The following is a 20270-nucleotide window of genomic DNA, read 5'->3' on the forward strand; positions in this document are numbered from 1 at the left end:
CAAGAGATATTTTGCAGACTCAATTGAATTAATCAATATTTAAAAACTATATAATTTTTCCCATTATTTAAATTGATAGTTAAATGAAAACTGAATAACAGGTGTGTCCATCAACTGATATTTGAGCTAATAATGCATATTGGTAAAGCGAAACTCTAATAGGATTTTTGTTTGGAATATGAAATGAAATTTTAGAAAATTTTACTGGTGCTAACAGCTTGCCAAACATGCCAATTTAATTGTGGAAAATAATTTTCACGGCATTCTCTTTTCAGAAAAATAAAAATTTCTCAAATTTCATTAAGCTCTTCGTTAAGGTCCGCTCTGTTTGCCAAACAAGAGCGATAAATTTCCAGCTTATGCCAGTGCGCCATAAAAACAATTTTATGGCATACATTTTTTTTTTTTTGTTTTACTCCAGCAGCGAGGGAACAAAAAATAATGCAATTAAACAAATAAATTTCCCAATAAACCTATTTGAGGCGGGGCCAGAAAAAAGAGGCAATGAAAAGCGGGTATAAAAATGGCGTAATTTACCTCAATTAACACACCAGCTGGGCGGTGGCTGGTTCGGGCAGTTCGATGCAGGAGGATGTGTATCCTGGTGTGGGTTTAATTGCAGCCAATGGTCAGTCAGACAAAAGGCAGTAACCCAGCATCCGTGGCCGGCCACGCCCCGTTCTGGATTTAATCGCCCCCCTTAACGACACTCCAAGTGTTCGCAGTCGAAGCCATTAAAAACTGGAGGGACTCGACTTCAACTGGCCTTCCTGTTCGCCTTTTATTATTTTTTTTTTTGCCCCCTTTTTGGGCAAGTAATGACCAAAAACAAATCGACAAGGAGCAGCATCAGCGGCAGGACATGTCTGGTCCTGGAGCCATTTAATGTCCATGTAAATGTGAGCTAACAAACCTACCTGGGCGCCATTAAAGTTCACTTTACGTTGGCCATTTTACAATATAAACCAGTGGAAAAGGGAGAGATCCTGAGCAGGGTCAAAGACACTGTGGTGCAACTGTTTCTAATTGTGTGCCGGCCTGCATAAAAATGCTAATTTTATGTCCTGCACACATAGCCGAAACAAGTTTCCATCTTGTAAATATTTTCATTATGGTCGGGCGAGCGGCAACAGCTGTCCCTTCAGGACATAAAATGGCTGTTTATGAACGTGCCCAGAATGGCCGAGATGCTTCCACTATAGTGGCCCCATTTGGAAAGTTCAGGGCTCAAATGCCAAACTGGGGAGAATCCTAAATAATCGGAATGTGTTCTCGGGCTGGACACTGAGTGCGGTAATAATTTGCGAAAGATAAAACTTACACAATTACTCAGAGCTTAAAATGATTGCAATGATATTTGGTGGAAAGTACTTTTTAAAAGGTTTTCGCAATTAACCTTAACCTGACTTGTAATGTATTATAAATTTAATTTTAAATTAGCTACGGTATTGAAAATAATGTCCGAAGTCAGCGACTAAGTGCGATAATAAATCAATGAAGATAGAATTTATGCAGTCTCAAAAAACTTTAAAATCATTTGTGCTTACTACTTTTTTACTATAAAATTTATAAATATTTAGTTCATAATTTTAATATTTTTATTTCGATCTTATCTTTTACAAATAACACGTTCTTGAGTAAACAGTCTTTCGTAGAATACCTACAAGTATTTGTAGAGAAAAACTACCAGTAATAATTTGTATAAAACAATGAATTTGAATAAAAAGCAAATATACCTGAGTTTTTCAGACTAATTAAACGGTCTTTCGTAAAAACTAATAATATATAAATAGTCAGTTTGTATTATGGCACTGTTCTTATACATAAATAGCAAATTTCCCACATGTTTTTACACTAATTAAACGGGCTTTCGTAAGGTACATTTATTTTTAGAAAAAACTAATAATAGATAAAGAGTCAGACTGCATTATGCCTCGACATGTGTGTACGTACTTAGTGTGTCTATGAGTGTGTTTCCCCTGACTGCCTTTGTATGTTCTGTCCTGTAGCTTCTGTTGCCGCATTTATTGTTGTTTTTACCCGCTTTGTGTGAACGTTGCTCGAGTTTCTGCTTTTGTTTTGCAGCTGCAGCTCTTCTGCTTTTGCCTTTGTTTTTGCCGGCTTTGCCGTTCGGCGTTTCTTGTTTTGCCAGCTTCCGTTTCCGCCGAAAGTATTTTGAGTGTGTGTGTGTGTATCTGTGTGTTTCGCTACTGAGTTTTGCCTTCCTGTTAGCGCCTTTGGGAGTAGTCCTCCAGTTTCCTACATTGCCTCCAGCTTCATAGACACTCAGAAATAATTTTAGTGTGCTTTACATTTAAAAAACAAAATAACAAATTTGGATTTTTTAAATTCCTAGTGATACAGTAAATAAAATAGCCTTATATAACATTAAATGGAACTTAAATTAATATTAAAATAAAAGTCTAAAGAGTCTAAAAATGTTTAACAATTATATATTTGTGATTTGATAACAAAAATTAAATTTAAAAATATTTTTATAATGGCAACTATTCAGTAAAACCCTGATGGAAATAGCCATCTAATTTTTTTTAAATGTAAATCCCACACCTACAATTTTCTTACTCCCCAAACTGGGTTCATATTTCGCCATTTTTCGTTTACTTTATGAAATTGTAAAATATTACAGAAATAAATAGAAAACTGTTTGGCGGGGGGAAAATGAAGCTACTTAGGATATCGCCCGGGGACTTTCAATGAAGCCAGATAGCGAGTATAATTTCTCCCAGACCGCGTATTAAAGTCAAAAGCTTTGACAGCGTTTCCCGCCTAAGAAGTTTTCCCTTATTTTATTGCATTTTTTTCGGGGCTTGTTAAAAGCGCCAGAAAGTCGGTAAAGGGACTTGATGATGCTGCGCTGACGTGGCGCATTCGTGGCTTGTTTACAGGGGCGGGGATTTCAAGGGGGAGTGGCCGATGTTGGTGTAAACTCATCGCATTTGTGCAGCTGTTTGGCTGGCAAGTTATTTTTTCGGGTTTTTTTTTGTTGTCTGCTGACGACATTTTGTCATGTTGTTTTTGCAGCTGGCTCTTCCCCCTTTTGCCTGCAGTCTAATATCAACACTTTTGTGCTACGTAATTACTTTGAAATTAGTTTGCGTCGCAAACTTTGCACATTATGCGCATCCTTATGCCCAGAGATCGCCCTTCCCCAAAAGTATATGTATATATATATATAACCCTCTAAGCATTAAAGTTGCCATTAGCGCGCTCCTCGCCACTTTCTATATTTTCTTCCATTTATTTGTTTGTTGTTTCGACGCTGTTAGTGCATCTTGTTTGTTATTTCATTAAATTAAATGTTTGGGAATTTTCAGAGCTTCAAGTGTACGCGTGTACTTGTCACGAAAATAAAAATATATATTATTGAATGACTTTTTAAATAAACAGCAAATGTTGAGTGCATTTTGCTAACTAATGTTTTGGAAACGGTCGATGCGAGAAAAATTGTCTATTAAATTATACGCATAATTAAGTGTGTTTTGGAGTGGTTGAACAAATGGAAAATGCCAAATCGTATTAGAAAATGTTGATTATTTCCGACCATTTATACCAATTTATTTTAACTATGTTTTTTGAGCGCGTATAATTTAGTCATTAGCTGGATTATTCAAATTATAAAACAAGGTCAATGTTTATCAATTAACAAACTGTATATTGGTTAACAGAAATATATTTTTGTTGTATATAAATTTGTAAGTTATTTTTTAAAAATATGAGGTAAATTTATTTCCAGCTATAACCCAACTCGTTAAGAAACTATGTAAAAATACTATAAAAATAGATATTAGTAATATGGAGAATTAAGGATCCTAAGATATGAACATCATAAAAATCATCTTAAGAAATAAAAAATAGATGTTAGTACGTTATAAAGTTAACAAAATTCTCCCATAAAAATCCTGTGTTGCACCTCACTTAACTAAGAGTTTATTGTTCCATAAAGGCTTTAACTACAACATCCTCATCTCCACGATTCCGATCATTACGTGCCAGACAATGCGTTTTGCTGTTTAGCTTTTCATTTCATGAAAGAAGAAACTGCACCGCAAAAACAACAAAGTCAGCAACAGCAGCTGCATTCCCAGAAAACAAATAAATAAACAACTGGCAAAATGAGCACAGCAAATGAAAGGGACGTGGATGTAATGGGGCGGGATTGGAGGGGAGTGCAATGTACAGTGAGGCTAATGGCAAAAATAATATTTAACCAGAAAATGGGGGTGGGGAAACTATGGATTTACTGCCTGAAATATATATGTGCAGGGGCGGAACCGTGGACATTACTATCTTTTCCGCCCTTTCAATTACAAACGCAAACATTATGTGCAGAGACAACGTTGCGTATGCGCAACATTAAATGCAGCCGTTGCAGAAACGCTGAAATGATGTTGCCATCGCTCTGCGCAAGCTGTGCAATTAAAATCATGCAAGTTTAATGCGTAATGCCAACACGGGCATAAGTAAATAAGCGACAAAAGCAACAGCTCTGCCGCCGAGCTGCTAAGCAAACATTTTAAAATATTTAAATACCAAGAAGCAACAACCACTGAACCGGCAACACATACAACACCGGCAAAACGACTTTATTATTTGAAGTTACCAACCTCGAGATACTTCTTATTATATATTCTCTTTTTTTTAACTTTCGTTGTTTTATTACATGTGTGGCTAAATAAAATGTCTGCAAACAGCTCAGAAAATGTTCAATAATAAATGTCTAGCTCAGCCTACATTTATATTTATCTCTTGTATTACATACAATCATTTTCGTTAATGGAGAACGTTCTATTAGGTCTTGTAAAATTAAAAACCATATTTAATTACGTAAAATACAAATTAGTTATTTTGTAAAATATTTAAATGATTAAGTAATTAAACAAATTTATAATATTCCATGAATGCAAGTGAGTTCATAAAAAATGAACACAGCACTGGAGTTTCAAAAAATTAAAAACTAAAAAATAATATTAAAATAATAAATCTACTACTCACATTAAGTTTTGCAGAAGTTTCACAGTTCTTAAAAATTAAACTCTATCTGGGGATCCAAGAAATCAACATAGAAAATTTAGTTGCATTCCAGGTGGTTTGCTTTTATAAAGCTTTTACATTTTTTCATTCTGCTGAATTCATATATATTCAGGAATATACAAGTAATATACCCTGCGACCTTTTCGAGTACCGTGCATATAAAAAGGTAAAAAACCGTTGACGTGTCGTGGCTGTCGTTGTTGCTCTTAGTGTTGGTGTAACTGTTGGTGTTGGCCGGGTTAAGTGCCCGCCCTGTATTTTTACGCTTGATTGTGTTTTATGGCCAGACGACGCCCAGCAAGAGGAGAGTAGGGAGGGGGTAGGGGGTAGGGGGTAGGGGGTAGGGGGCGGCGAACATTACTCGTCGCTGTCCCCGGCAGCCACAGGACCATAAATACTGTGGCTTGTTCTCGCATGTCCGTGTCGGCACGCCCATCCTGCAACACCCACTTTTACCCCCCACCATCATCCTCTCCTTTGTGCGCCCTTTTGCCCTTTGCCCTCCCGCCCAAAAGAAGCGGGGAGCAGCTGCAGTGGCAGGCGCTGCTGCTCCTGCATTTTTTACGATGCAACCCAGGTTGCACAAATAATGCACAAGCCAATGAAGCATGCCACCGGCACGTTTGCAAATGCGTCCCCCTCAGAAACGCCCCACGTTTCAACAGCGATTTTCAACTTTGTGCGTTTTTCATTTCTTTATTACTATTTCCTCCTTTTTGTTTGCCTCTCACTAATGAAAAACTTCGCATCCGGCGAATGCAAACAATAATTATGGCCAAAAAGGGGTTGAGAGGCGGGTGGATCGAAGAAGACGAATCATAAGTTGGCATTGACAGATACGACCACGCCCCCCTTTGCGGCTGGGCAAAAAGTTAATTGAAAAATTCTTGGCAACCAGCTTGTGCTGCAAAAGGAATTCCATTTCCTTGGCCAAAAAGAAGGGATTGTGCTCTCCAAGTGCTTATAAATAATATTTGGCCATCTTAATTATGGTAAATAAAGTGAAGAATATATTGACTTGCGAGCGAAACTTATCAAGAAGGTCTTATGATAAAACATTTATATTTATAGATTTAAGAACCCTTTAAAATATTTTGTTTCTTGAAAGGAATATATGTTTTATTTGAATATATTTTGAGTACTTTATTCTACTTTGTTTTGGATGTTAAAGAGCAGTGTTTGTCTCTTCAAAAAAAAAACAAAAAGATAATCAATCAATGTTAATATAAATTGGCCATTTAACAAGTCAGTATTTATGATAGCATAAAATGTATTTGTAATATTAAAACCATTCCTCAACTTATTTCTCAATTAATTGTGTACCCGTTATGGCTTAATTAATTTGACTGACCCTAGGCCTAATAGAAACCGAAAATCATTTATTATTTTAATTAAGTCAACAACTCAACTGCTGCTGTTGCTGATGGCCAGGTGGAAAATTGCAGAAATAAATGAGCCAACTGTCAAATGCCGTGCCTTCAAGGCGGAAAATCGGTAGTTTTCCGGGTGGGGAAAAGCGCTGGACAACGGCAACATGTTGCTGACAGTTGTCCAATTCGCATCAGAAAAGTTGTTCGCTTCAGCCGTTGCGGCCTTTCTGCCATCATTTTTGCATTAATTAATAACGAGCTTCATTTATTGATTGAAGTGAGCAATCAGTGGAGTTCACTGCCTCGGGACAAACGCTGTCAGCGGCCATTTGCACAAACTTAATTTGATTAATTAATTTTTATTCTCAGAAAAAATGATAAACAATGGAAGAAGAATTTCGTTTTTGGCAGAATAAAGTGCTGCCAACATGCATTATATTTTTCTGCTGACAAAGAAAAGTTTGAGCTACTTTTTCGGCAGCCTTGCTTTATGCATAACAAATTTCCTTATAACAAGGTTATTTCAGTTGTCTACCTTTCTTGCATATAAATATGAGATGAAATGCTGAAATACCCTGAAACCCTGAAATATTCGTATATATTTATACCCTTGCAGAGGGTATTATAATTTCAGTCAAAAGTTTGCAACGCAGTGAAGGAGACATTTCCGACCCTATAAAGTATATATATTCTTGATCAGCATCACCAGGAGAGTCGATCTAGCCATGTCCGTCTGTCCGTCTGTCCGTCCGTCTGTCCGTCCGTCTGTCCGTCTGTCCGTCTGTCCGTCTGTCCGTCTGTCCGTCTGTCCGTCCGTTTCTACGCAAACTAGTCCCTCAGTTTTAAAGCTATCTGCTTGAAACTTTCCCAAAAGTTGTCTTTCTATTGCAGGTAGTATATAAGTCGGAACGAGCCGGATCGGGCGACTATATCATATAGCTCCCATATAACTGAACGATCGGAAAAGCCATAACTTTGGTGTTTTTAAAGATAAGAAGTTGGGATTTTCTATGGGTTTTATTTTTGGCCAATCAATCCGACATACCAAATTTCATAAGGATCGGCCGACTATATCTTATAGCTGCCATATAACTGATTGATCGGAAGTGCCATAACTTTGGTGTTTGTAAAGTTAAGAAGTTGGGATTTTCTATGGGTTTTATTTTTGGCCAATCAATCCGACATACCAAATTTCATAAGGATCGGCCGACTATATCTTATAGCTGCCATATAACTGAACGATTGGAAATGCCATAACTTTGGTGTTTTTAAAGTTAGGAAATTGGGATTTTTTATGAGTATTAAGAATGCATCATATGAATAATTTTGGAGAATATAATAACAGAGTATTCTGCAAGGGTATATCAACTTCGGCTCCGCCCGAAGTTAGCTTTCCTTTCTTGTTTTGGATTTCTTTTTTTTTTTTCTCTTTTTTGTGCCCGGCACTTAACACGCCGCGTGTTTATTATGTATGGAGCGTAGTCAACGAGACGCACTCACGCACATTCGGAGAAAAAGAGGAAATGTTGCTGAATAAGTAATATTTGCCGGCTCTTGTGCTGTGGCCCATTTAAGTTAGATTAGCCGAGAATAATATTAATCAATCACGCCTCAGGATTTTGGCCAGGCACGCGTCTTTATCCTTCGGCAGCCATTTTGTTGCTCCATTTGCCTAAGACCATCGGCTGTTTGGCCCCCATCACTGGTGTGCATATATCCCGTCGAGTGATGTTGATGAGCTCCATCATGTTGTCCCGGCTCTTCGGCTGACAGCTGCTGCCCCTTGGAATACGTGTCCTGGCTTAGTCCTTCGCTTTGCCTGTTGTCAACTTTTGGGGCGCAAGAAAAATTGCCAAAGTTGAAACGAAAAAAGCTGGTTAGCTGGGGGGGGGAAATATATGACTGGGTGGCGGGGACCCCAGGACCTGTATGTCCTGTCAGTCTGCTTTTCTCTCGCTCTGTTATAACATCATTTATTTAGCTACACAGACGACAGACAGCAGCTACTCTCGTTTTTTATTTGAATTTATGCTGATAATGTGCAGAAACAAAAAAAAACAGAAAACAATGGGGTTTTTTTTCGGCACCGGAGCTGGAGCAGCTGCAGCTAGGTGGGCTAGGATCCAGGTCCTGAATTCCCCCAGGGATATGATTAATCTGCCCAACGCCACGCACTTTATCATGGGCTACATGCAAAAAGCATATTAAATATTTACAACCCGCTACCATTTATTTTTGTGATGCAATTCCGGGTGATGGAATATGGAATATTTTATGGCAAAGTCAATTCATTTATTGATACACGTTTAAGGAGCTTCTGCCAGGAACATTTATATCCCAAAGATTGTGCTGACACAGTAACAATTTGGCAGCTTGTTGCATATTGAAGATATTTCCCTATGTTTTTTCCCATCTATCATCATAAATTTTCGTTCTGACGCACCCCCATTGGCAGATGTTCCTGTCCATGCTCCCTTCATGTTTGCTTTTCGTGCTGAACTTTCCCCCGATTTTCTATCTTTTCGCAAAGGTGAGAAATGTTTCCGCTTTTATGCGGTGGGCGCGGACACGCGATCCAGCTTAATGTCTACTAAAAATCGAATCGTGATCCATCACATCAACTATGTCCGCTGAAAATGCAAGGTCGACTTTCGGAAACTCACATTTTTCTTTTTCACCCTCCAAAAGTGATGTGATTTTCGTTGCGCATTTATGTATAATTTTATATTTATGAGCTGGCTGTTAAAAGTCGCTGGTAGCGACTGGTGTGTTTATGCTTTTAATGCCATTTTATGACGGCCCAAACAAGCATATGCATAAGGGAGAGTTAAGTTCGTATAAATTCCCCGACTGGGCAAACATTAATCAAACTTTTATGCCAGCTTAAAGAGCATAAAAAACGGGTGGCCTACTCATTATCAATGCACATAAACGCCGCTGTGTGCATACTTAAAGCGGAAACTACTTGCCTTAAATAATACATTTTCCCCAAGCCTCTGGCGAAAAGGACACAGCGGCAACATCTTGGGAAAGTGGAAAAAAAGTTTAAGAGCACTTGATGACTTGCCGCCGGCATTGGCTGTACACCACTGCGGATACGCGACGTGTCCCCGGGCAACCGCAGCCGTCCCAATAAGCCACTTAAAAAAGTTTATAATTAGCAACAGCAAGGAAGCGGCAAAAAATTCAGCAGTAAATTAAAAATTGTAGCCGATAAGTGACAAGCGAAGAAAATTGAGGAAAACAAGAGATGACAAGAAAAGATAGTAAAAGAATATTCAAGCTTTTTGTAGAAACAAAGCTAAATGTTCTGGATACTGTACTATTTTAAATTCCATATGAACTTAGCTGCAAAGAGTTTGTTCCCAGCATTATAAATTATTTTAAATAATCAAATATCTCTCAAATATTAAACTTTATTATTTAAATATTTTTTAAGAACATAAGAAGACCTTTTCGAAAAATCTAGTAACTGAAGAGTAAACCTATGGCAAACAACTGTGTTTTCCTTTTCGCCCTTATCAATAATTATGAATTCTCATTAAAATGCGCTTCATGTACTACTAGCTTTTCTTTGGCAAAGTCAAAAGCAGCTGGAATATTATTTTTAATCAATTAAGTTTTGTCAGGCGCGCCCAAAACTAAAACATAAATGATGAGCACGGCACGTGACATGTCTGCTAAATGTTTGGGCTTTTCCGTTCGCCTTTCTGGGCGCTTTTCCCTTTTCCATTTTCGTTTTCCCATCCACCAACACTAATTCAGAGGCACTCACTCACTCGCTCGCATAAACATACAATGGCCTCGTTATCTTTGCCCATTTGGTCGCCTCATATTTACTTACATCTATGCAGTTAATAATTATGTCAGAGCCTGTAGCTCGGGCTTGTTTGTGTGGACTCACGCCTCCTTGTTATGAAATGCCCCTATTATATGCTCTGCTGCTTCTAATAATGCGCCCGTTGCTGTCATCTGATGGCCTAGGACAAAGGCGAATGGGAATCCTTATGGCCGGCTCCTGTCCATGTCCCTTCCCCCGCTCCTTTTCGATCCCTCAAGATGTGCAAACAAAAGCGCAGCGGCATTTAACTTGTGTATGTGTGTGTGACAGCTGTTGTCCTGTTGTCTGGCAAGCGGATGTGCGAGCATTGTGTTGGCACATCCGGTTACATTATGAAACTAACACACACTCTTACACACACACACACACACACACGCTCGAGAGGAGCGTAGGCACACACTCGGGCACATAAACTTAAATGGTTCGTCCTTTTTTTGATGCTGCAGCTGCTACTGATGATGAAACCCGAACAGTGGTACTAAAAAGAACTACATCGTGATACGTGTTTTGATAAGCGATGGACTTTAAGAAAGCTCAGCTTATTCAATTTAACCTTTTCCTTTAAATAAATGTTTTAAAATTATTACTTCAGGCAGCTGATGCTTGAAGAAATAATAGGCAATGTATTTGCTTGCATATGATAACATTAATAAATATTCCGATTAATTTTCAGGCAGTCTTATCAAATACTTGTACATGTCCAAAGATTAAATGTAGGTGATCTTGAAAACTATATCCAAATTATTTTTTAAGTACCTAAATAGATAACGACCTATCACGTAGCTCCACTGTTTTTTCCCCAAGTTATATACTTATTTTTCGCTTAGACCCAACTGAACCATAAGAAACCGCTTCGAAGTGTAACTACAGGAGCTCACACGTTGCGGCCATAATTCATGGCCATTCCAAGGACCTGGACAACAGGATGCTTTTATCCAATGCCAGTTAAAGACAATTTTGTGTGCGGAAAATCTCAAACTCTCCGCTGATGTTATTATAACAAGAACTAGGGGAAAAGAAACGAGACAAAAAGAAGCCTGTTTATTTCTAAGATGTCGTTTCCCAGTTTCCCAGTCCCTGAGGTAAGCAGATAATTACATAAAAATGAATAATAGTCCCCGAAGAGGGAAGCAACGTCTCAAGAGCAGCGACAAGAGCTTATTGACTAAATGTGTTAATGATTTTGCAAATTGAATTGGGGTTAGGTGGCGAAAGGAACCCAGGAACCCAGGAAGCAGACACCTGCAGCAGGATGTCAATTTAAATAGCCGGAAGCCAGAGTACCGGACTCCAGCGGGACGTGTGATTTGTGAACGTGGAGCGGAAGTGGCCGCCCGATAAAGCCCAGGAAGTATCCCAAAAGGAGTTGCCGACGAAGCAGAGGAAGATAGATATTCTTGACTACACTTAAACCAATTAACCACAAAATGTAAGATAATATTTCTCTTAATAAGGAAATTTATTAAAGCATTGTATATGGCGGGAGTGCCAAAGAATTCACTAGAATTTTTGAATCATTAAAAAGTGTTTAAAATTATGCAGCATTGTATTTTGAGTTTTAAAGTTCAATGGGTTAATTTTGATAGAGTAAGTTATATTTGGCACTGTTTCACTGACACCTTTTTAAGTGATTTTAAATCGCAATTTATTTTAGGGGCACACCAATGATTTATTTTTTTAAATCTATAAAAGATAGGAAAAGAATGTTCCTTGAAATTGAGCAAAAAGAGCAATAAATTGTTTTACAAAAGATAAAACTACACTTTTAAAATTTAAGAATTAAATTCCACAAAAATCAATTTTTAATAATTCATTAAAATTGTTTTTCAAGTGCAGGGACTAACTGCGGCTGACCAAGCGTCAAGTGCAGCAAAGGAAGATAAAAGAAAATAGGAGAGAAAGAAAATCAATCGATGGCGGGACAACAGCAAAGTTATTAGTTTGGCGGGACACTAAGACAAATAGCGATTATAAATAAGCCAGTGGGAAAAGCAGCAGAGACCAGAGGATGAACCTCGAGCAGTTATAGCCCCCTAAAGCAAATAGAAATGTAATAATGCGATAAGAACAATGGGGCCCCCTTCGATTTCCACCAATCCATCTCGAATAGCTGAAGCGTGATTATGAGCAGCCTAAACGTATTAGGGCTCGGATGATTGGACCCTCTCGTTCCATTCTCTTTAAGCGATAAAGCAAATGAAAATTGCGCTATTTGTTTACTTTCGCCAAGGGGTGTGGATAATTCGTGTGTATGTACGTGATGTATGGCCGGGACATATGGCCAAGCTGTCTCCGCCTGACAGATGCTGCCTTAGATTGAACATTCTGCAGATAATCTGCAGTCTCAGCAAATTTACGCCACGAAATTGAGATATCGCAATGGCTGGCTAAGGAAAATGGCCCATGATTCCATAGAAATTGTGAACTTTTGTTCAAGAAGATAACTGAACATGATTTTTTCTTCATCCATGGAAATAATTTTATTTAATAGTTCACTTAAATTATCCGCATAACAATTCAACCCTTTGAAATGGCTTTTATGCTAACATTAAGCTTTTAAATGCTTTACATTTATTACGACCTTTTTAATCGTTTGCCGCAGAAATCCTTAGGTTTCTTCGATTATTTATATATATAGATTTTCTTTACTCAGAGTTAATTTAGCAAATTGAAAACTTAAGAATCTGCTGGAGCAACAGATGCGTTCGGGGCATCAGATACTGCTCAGCTGCAGCTTACTTGCTGTCATGCCCAGACAAACATTGGCCCTTGGTAACATCCTCCCATCCTCCCATCTCCACATCCAGTGGGCAACCAACCTGTCCGGGAAGTACGAGTAACTATCCCTTAACCCCTGTCCCCAATCGTCCGTATATCACCCTTTCGCCCGATTCCTGATTCCTGTTCTCTGCTGTCCGCCGCAGATGCGACTCGCCTTTGCCATTGCCTTTGCCTTTGCCTTTCCTTGCCTCATTTTCAATTGATGTATCTGCCGACGTTGTATTTTTAATGCGAGGAAAGGATGCGAGGAGTGGGCGTGATAGTGGGAGTGGGCGTGGCCGGGTAACTGGCTCCGGTGGGTCTTTAAGCCATGTGCAATCATCGACGTGTCTGTTGCCCTGGATGCTGTCGCTGCCATTGACGCAGCATCTGCCCCCTTTGCCACCGCAGCATGCCCCTCGATCTCCGATGGCAAAATGTGAGCCGCATTTCCGCAAAGTCTGTGAGCTCAACAACGATAGAATAAGGAAGAGGTCGAGGAGCTGAGGGGACTTTAGACAACATTATAGCTGTGGTGGCACAGTGGATTCCAAAATATTGAAAATTAAAAACAATTATCGCATAAAATCTTGAAAATACTTTAGCCTAGTGATAGATAGCTAAAAATAAAAGCCAGGCCCTATGTTTTGTTTTAAAACATCTGAAGTATTCCCTGGCGTATGGTTAAATTTATGGCTAAACTTTGGAAATATCTAAGGACAGCGTAAAGCAGATTCAAAAAAAGACTTATTTAAGTGTAACATTTTTTCACAGTGGGTTATTCATCAATATAAGACTGTTTAAATTTCATCTCATTCATTGTATAGTAGCACCACTGTGCGCAGCATTTCCGTTTCTAATGCGGAATTGCGAATGCAACAGACAAGACCCGGACGGTAAAAGAGTAGAGATGTGGGAGGACTCACATCGACTTTGTCATTATAAATTGAAAGACATTTCTAGTCGCGTTCTCCATTCCACGGGGCAGTGGGTGGGTTGAAGGTTAGGAGTGGTCGGACTTGGTGGATGCCGCGGGGTTAGCCGAGCAGCATCCTTGTGGCCCCGTCTCATTCTGAGGTCGCCCGATGCGTTGCGATGCCTTCACCTAACTGCATCCGGCTGACAGTTCAGCTGGATCCAGCTTCAGACACTACATCCCCCCATCCCTGCACCATTTTCCACCCACTTTCCCAACTGCTATCCAGCTATCCCTAGTCCTGCTTCCTGTTCCCAACTCGGCAACATGTGTCGCTTGAAGGAAATTGAATTTTTATTAAAGGAAAACATTTTTATTGCAGATTATTTTCGTTTTGTGCCCAAGCTGATTGAAATTTCAACTTCCGCCTGGGGCAGCAACATCAATTGAATTACAAAACTTTTGACATTCACTGGAAAAGTATAAGGCTACGCATGTGGGTAATTAAATTTGACAAAAATAGTCGTTGGAATAAAATGTTAGCTCTGCTTAAAAGGGCAATTGAGGGATAACGTTCTTTTTGCAAAATTGTAGTAGTAGGTTTTTGTTTTAAATATTAACTCCTGTTAATTAAAATTAGTAGATCTATCAAATTATTATTATTTTCAAAAAACTTTGGTAACTTTGCTGCAACTTAACCAACTTGTATACATGGCATTACACTTTAGCTTTACATTGTTGCAAAAATCAAAAAAGAAGGCAAGCTGAATCGACTAGAGTTTTTCGATTTTCCACTTGCCCGATTCGGTTTTTCTTTTTTCGCCTTTGCAAACTCAAGCTCGACTTGTGCGCAATTTGGATTCAGAGCCACAAATTCACTTTGGCAGACTGTCTGGCCCCCGTTCTCTACCCTTTATTCTCTGCAAAAGAACCACAACCCATTTCTCGGATTTTGTGGCTTTAAAATTATAGTCGGTTAGATTCGCTGGATGGCGCATAATAATGCAATGCCATCTTTTCAGCGCTGACACAAAAGTCTGTAGGTTAAATGTCGTCGTTGTCGTTCTTGTCGTTGTCATCGTCCATTGCCACAATGGAAGTATTGAGTCATAAAATTTATAAAAGCATTTGCAATAAGCAAGCAGCCAAAAAATAAATGCGACTGGGCGGGTACTTACCATTTTATCGATTTTCGGGGCTAGGTTCAGCCTCCCTCCATCTCTTTCTCCATCAATCCCTCTATCTCTCTCTATCTGGAGATTGGTATGGTCTTTTTGGTTCGGTTTTGGCCTGCAATGATGCAAATAGATTTGCTGGTTGTTAAATTTGGTTATTTTTAGGCGAGCTGACATGGAAAAGTTTCATATTCAATTTGGAAAAAGTTTCGTTTAATGTAATAAGAAGTTTTTTCTGGATTTTGGTGTTTCAAGGATTGGCTAGCAGAATTTTAAGGTTTAACAAATAAATTGTTTTTATTTTTTATTTTTGAATATTTCTAATATATAAAGAAATAAAACGAAAAAAATGTAAAATACAATTGTTTGCCAAAAATTAAAGCCCAAGACAGATTGTATGCACCTTTCAAAGTAAAACAAAAACACAGTCCTATTAATTATAATTTAAAAATGTTTGATGAAAAACAGCTAACTTCCCTTCTACCACATAAACTTGTAAGCTTAAATTTGTGGGACAAAACTTTGGTCCTTTATTTTACTTCTCACCTGACCCAGGACCGTAATTAAATTGGTGAAAAAATTAGCATATAAGCTGGTAGCCCATTTATTCAAATTACACTCATTAAGGCGACTTACAGACATATAAAAAGGTATGTTTAAAGTATGTTTAAGTTGGCCAAGAAATTTGCAATTCAAAATTTTTAGGTAGAGTGAGGGAGGAAACTATAAAAACAGGGAGCCCAGAAGGGAAACTTGGCACTTTTGTTTGCCGTCACGTGCACTCAATAAACTTTGAACAAATTTGCATTTGCAGCGGCAACGACAAAGAGCTGCTCTGGACAGTGACACGCCCACCCACGCCTCCGGTACCTACACATCCTTGCACATACCTGCACATCTATACATCCACACACACACACACACACCACTTTACAATGCGTTTTTTCAGCACGAGATCAACAAAAAGCGTAGCATTGAATTTCAAAAGAAGGAAAGCGGAAACAAACTTGAGCACACAACGTCCATTTCCTGTTTCTGTTTGTCCTTGCTGTCGTATCCTGGCTGTTGTTGTTGCTGTCCTTGCCCATTCGCACATCGATTCGGCTTGATTCAGCTCGATTTGCAACGGCTTTTGGCACAGATTGTGTTGAGTTTTGTTTGGCATCGTTGGACTCTGGTTACCCCGATTCCCTTGAACCGAATTTAACATTTTTTTATTTTTTTCTCAGGTGGGGTCATGACCACCCGTTGCGGAAAAATAACCCTTAGGTATACTTCTCCGGCAGCTTACATACCATTTTCTTGGCAATTTTTTGCAATCAACTTGAACAGGTAATGAAATGCAAATCGAACCATATACGCATTAAGTCGGATGCATTGGCAGTTTTCCCAAGAAATGAAAGAACAGCAATTTCTAAGAAAAAAAGGCGACTATATATATTTGCGTATGAATGAGGAATTCAACACTGAAAAGTGTTTAGCGGACTTTTATATTTTAGAACTAAGAAAAATTATATTTCTCATTAAGATAAATTGATAAATGCCATTGAGAATTATGACTGTCGGTATTTTTAGTTTGAAAAGCATATTGGTATATTTCCTATTAAAATAAATATTTAGTTGTAAAAAGTAGACTTTTTATCTTAGTTGAAAATGAAAAATTTTTTGAATGTTTATGGGCCTTTTTCAAACTTAATTATATACCAAACTCATATAAGATATCACTTGTTTTACATTTTAAGAATTTTGTGTTAAGGAATATATTTAAAGTTAAAATAAAAGACATTTGCTACTAAATGTTAAGTGTTTGGGAAAAAGAGGTTATAATATTATGATCAAACTATTTTTAGAAGCGTATTTAAATACCCATGTCCTTTTGTTAATTTTTTCTTGTGTATGATCTGTGTATATAGTTGAGTGGCAAACAAATTGCCGCCCATCTTATTAACATGAGGAGCAACGAGGGTAAACAACGAAATGTGCAGGTAACCCAACCAGCCGAACCACAGAAGTCTGTCCGCTCCTGCTCCTACTCCTGCTCCTGCTCCCAAAGGCATCAACGGCCAACTGGAGCTGCCGGAGATGGAACGGTGGAAAAGGCGGAGGAGCATCATCAACAATGGGGCGGAATCAGGAGGGGAAAATGGTGCTGGCGGAGCAGTGGTGCACAATTTTGCAGCTGCAAACGAAAGCGAGAAAATTACTTTTCTTCTTTTCAGCAATTTTGTTGCTTCTTGCAATTTATGCAAAAGTCAAATGTTGATTTGTGGCCCAGGACGAGGAAGGACGATGGTGCTGGGAGCTGAGAGCCAGGACCACGGACCCTCGACCACCTGGACCAAAGCAGAGACCACATAATGCAGAACCACCACCATATTGATTTAATGCAATCTCCACTGCCATTTCCCATTGGCCTGCCTCAGTTGAACTTTGCTACCCTTTTGCCTTTTGCCTTCTGCCATTTCCTATTTTCCCACAACTTTGAGAGTGTGGGATATTTTAAAAATTTGTGCTCCTACGGCTTGAGAGTGGGAAAAGCACTTGGCTATTTGCATAACAATTGGCTGGGAGCCGGGCAAACGAGCAAACAACTTTAGTTTGATTTGCCGAGTGCCATTGATCCGCATCATCATCATTATTATGCTCATCTCCAGCTCTAAGTGAATCGAAGTGGATTTGCAATTGTTTGTCTGCCCTGGGAGCCGCCTCAATTAGTCCGTCTCCGATGTACAGAGTTATGTTCTTAAAGATGGCAAGTCGATCCCCTTTGTAGCTGCTCTTGCCGACCCTTATTAAATTGGCCGGTCCCACATTTTAAGCTCTATAAATTGCCAGTAATTCGAGTCCCCTTTTTTTTTGCCAACATTTCCTTAACCTTTTTCCCTTGGCTTTGGCTTTGGCGCTAACCCGTCTCAAGTTGATTGAAAAGTTACTTTTTCCATTTTCTGAAGGGGTTTCCATTTAATGGCCGGCAACCTTCTGCTTTTCCAGTTGACATTTTTTCCTGTGGCCAAATGGATTTTTGTGCTTAGTCAAGTGATCAATATGTAATGGAATTTTCCGACGTAAACTATGCGATGATATCTTTTGGGTTCATAAATTATGCAACGTTTTGGTGCGCACGGAATTTCATTCTGATAAATGTTTTTATTTTCGTACATTTATTTTGCACCATGCCTATAAATTAACTTAATTAATGTTCTGCGGTTGGCGGCCTTTTTTATTATTTTTCCGGGACTTGTGTTTTTTTTAACCAGCGCATATGATTGGCATGCAAATTTTTGGTAAAATATTTTGGCCATGCAAATTGAAATGAATAACCATTAAATTTAGCTCCAGTGCTTTAAGTGCTCTATTATGTGGGGCTCAACCCATAACAAAGTTCATTACTCGTATGTCAGGCTGTCAATTAAATGCTTTTGATGGGGGTTGAATAAACGAATTTCTATTTCCGGAATCTGTGAAAGATTTCAACTAATTGAAACTGTTCGGAGCCGCTCCCGGCAGATGTCATTCGAACAAAGATAAAAGGGGAGCAGATCTACTCTCGAAAGCAATTGCCAAAAGCGCTTAAAGACAATATTTTCCCATAAAGGGAGGTACTCGGGGTCGAGAGGTTATTGGATACCCGGAGTTCAGAGTTTGCTGAGGTCGGCTCCAGCTGGGGGCCAAAGTAAAGCTCCGTGCTGCCAAAATCTCTGTGTGCATTGGCAATCAGTGTTAAATAAACGAGCAGGCCAAGTGCCACAGACAGGATGCAGGACACAGACGGATAGCTGACGACATGCAAAATGCATCGGGATTTCAAGAGCCTGGCAGCATTGATAAAACTTTCAGGAGGAGCTCAAGCCATCTGATTGATTTCGACCAGAGTTCAGCACCGAAATGCCCAGTTCCTCTAATGCGATTAGGACTAGCTAATTAATATGCACCGACCCAAATTGGTTTTGCTAACTCTAATTAGTTTGAAAACGTGGCCGCATTGTCTAGTCGGCTCTTATCAATGCCGGACACTCCGTAGTTGGAAATTTCTTAATTAGGAAAATCCCAGTCTTAGGCCAGCATTTCAACACAATCATTAGGCGATTATGGTAATTTTCCAGGCTCACACATTCATCCGAAATTTAATTTATGTCTACACAAAAACGTATTTGATGCAAGACAGCAACAATCACGGGGTCATAAGTCCCAGGGAAAAGTTTTAAGACAAATGCAAATATTAATCAAATCATCTCTTCGAAGAAAGCCCAGTTTAAACATTTATGTTAAATTAATTGCCCTCAAAAAACTTGCCGAGTTGGTGGCAAGTTTTGAGAGTCTAATCAAACTTGCCACATTAGACAAATGCAGCTGGAAACTCGGCTGTGTCAGCATAAACTTATGAACTCTATTCAAACCACTCAAGTTGATGATATGGCACTTCGGAGCAAAGAAATAAAGCGAGGAAAACTCAATCAATGACGGGTAGAAATAAGGGAAATTTCTCATTCGCTGTCGTCACCTAGAACATAGAAAATGATGTGTCGAAAAGCCTGAACTCAACGGATATATATATAGAAAAAGGAGAACTGCCAGCGACATTGACACGATGATGCCATGCGTCTAAGGTTAGAAGCAGATAAAAAAAGGAAGACGAGAGAGATGGGTTGATTTATTACAGCCCGATAAGGAAGCGCAGAGGAAGTCGGAGGAGCAGATAAGCCAGGTCCTGGCAAATGCAATTGGCAGGCATTATGGGCAGATAAAAGCGCTAGACAGGACGAAAGAGACTTCATCAAGCTGAGTGGCTGCATTGCAGTTTTAATGAAATTTTCGCCAGAGTGGCAGCGACATAAATCAGTCAAAAAGGTAAACTTAAGAATTTACATAATAAGCGAGAGCCAAAAAAAAATTGGAAGTCAGGAAAAATTCATATTTTGATATATATATATATATATGTATGTATATATGAGAAGCGAGCTGGAAACTCCATTAATATTGTGCGCTCAGGTGGCTGGAGTTTTCTTCGATAAGATTTAAATGCACTCCCAGTGGCTGCTTTTCAGCGCTTGCTTTCCATTTATCTTTATATTTTCGCGGTTGAATATTTTAATCTTTTGCGCTTTTCTTTTGTTTCGGTTGACATTTTTTAGAACATAATAATAGCATAACATAAT

At 38.9% G+C, this 20270-nt stretch overlaps 1 long non-coding RNA gene across 1 annotated transcript in view; it reads right to left on the reverse strand.

Moving 5' to 3' along the window:
• Positions 1-20270, reverse strand: part of LOC123037732 — a 32386-nt gene that overhangs the window by 3442 nt on the left and 8674 nt on the right. The window contains exon 2 of the long non-coding RNA XR_006417609.1: positions 15118-15229. This is a non-coding gene — a long non-coding RNA (uncharacterized LOC123037732). The remainder of the gene's footprint in view (positions 1-15117; positions 15230-20270) is intronic.

This window comes from Drosophila rhopaloa, unplaced genomic scaffold (assembly GCF_018152115.1).
Source record: "Drosophila rhopaloa isolate 14029-0021.01 unplaced genomic scaffold, ASM1815211v1 contig_2, whole genome shotgun sequence".
Lineage (NCBI taxonomy): Eukaryota > Metazoa > Arthropoda > Insecta > Diptera > Drosophilidae > Drosophila > Drosophila rhopaloa.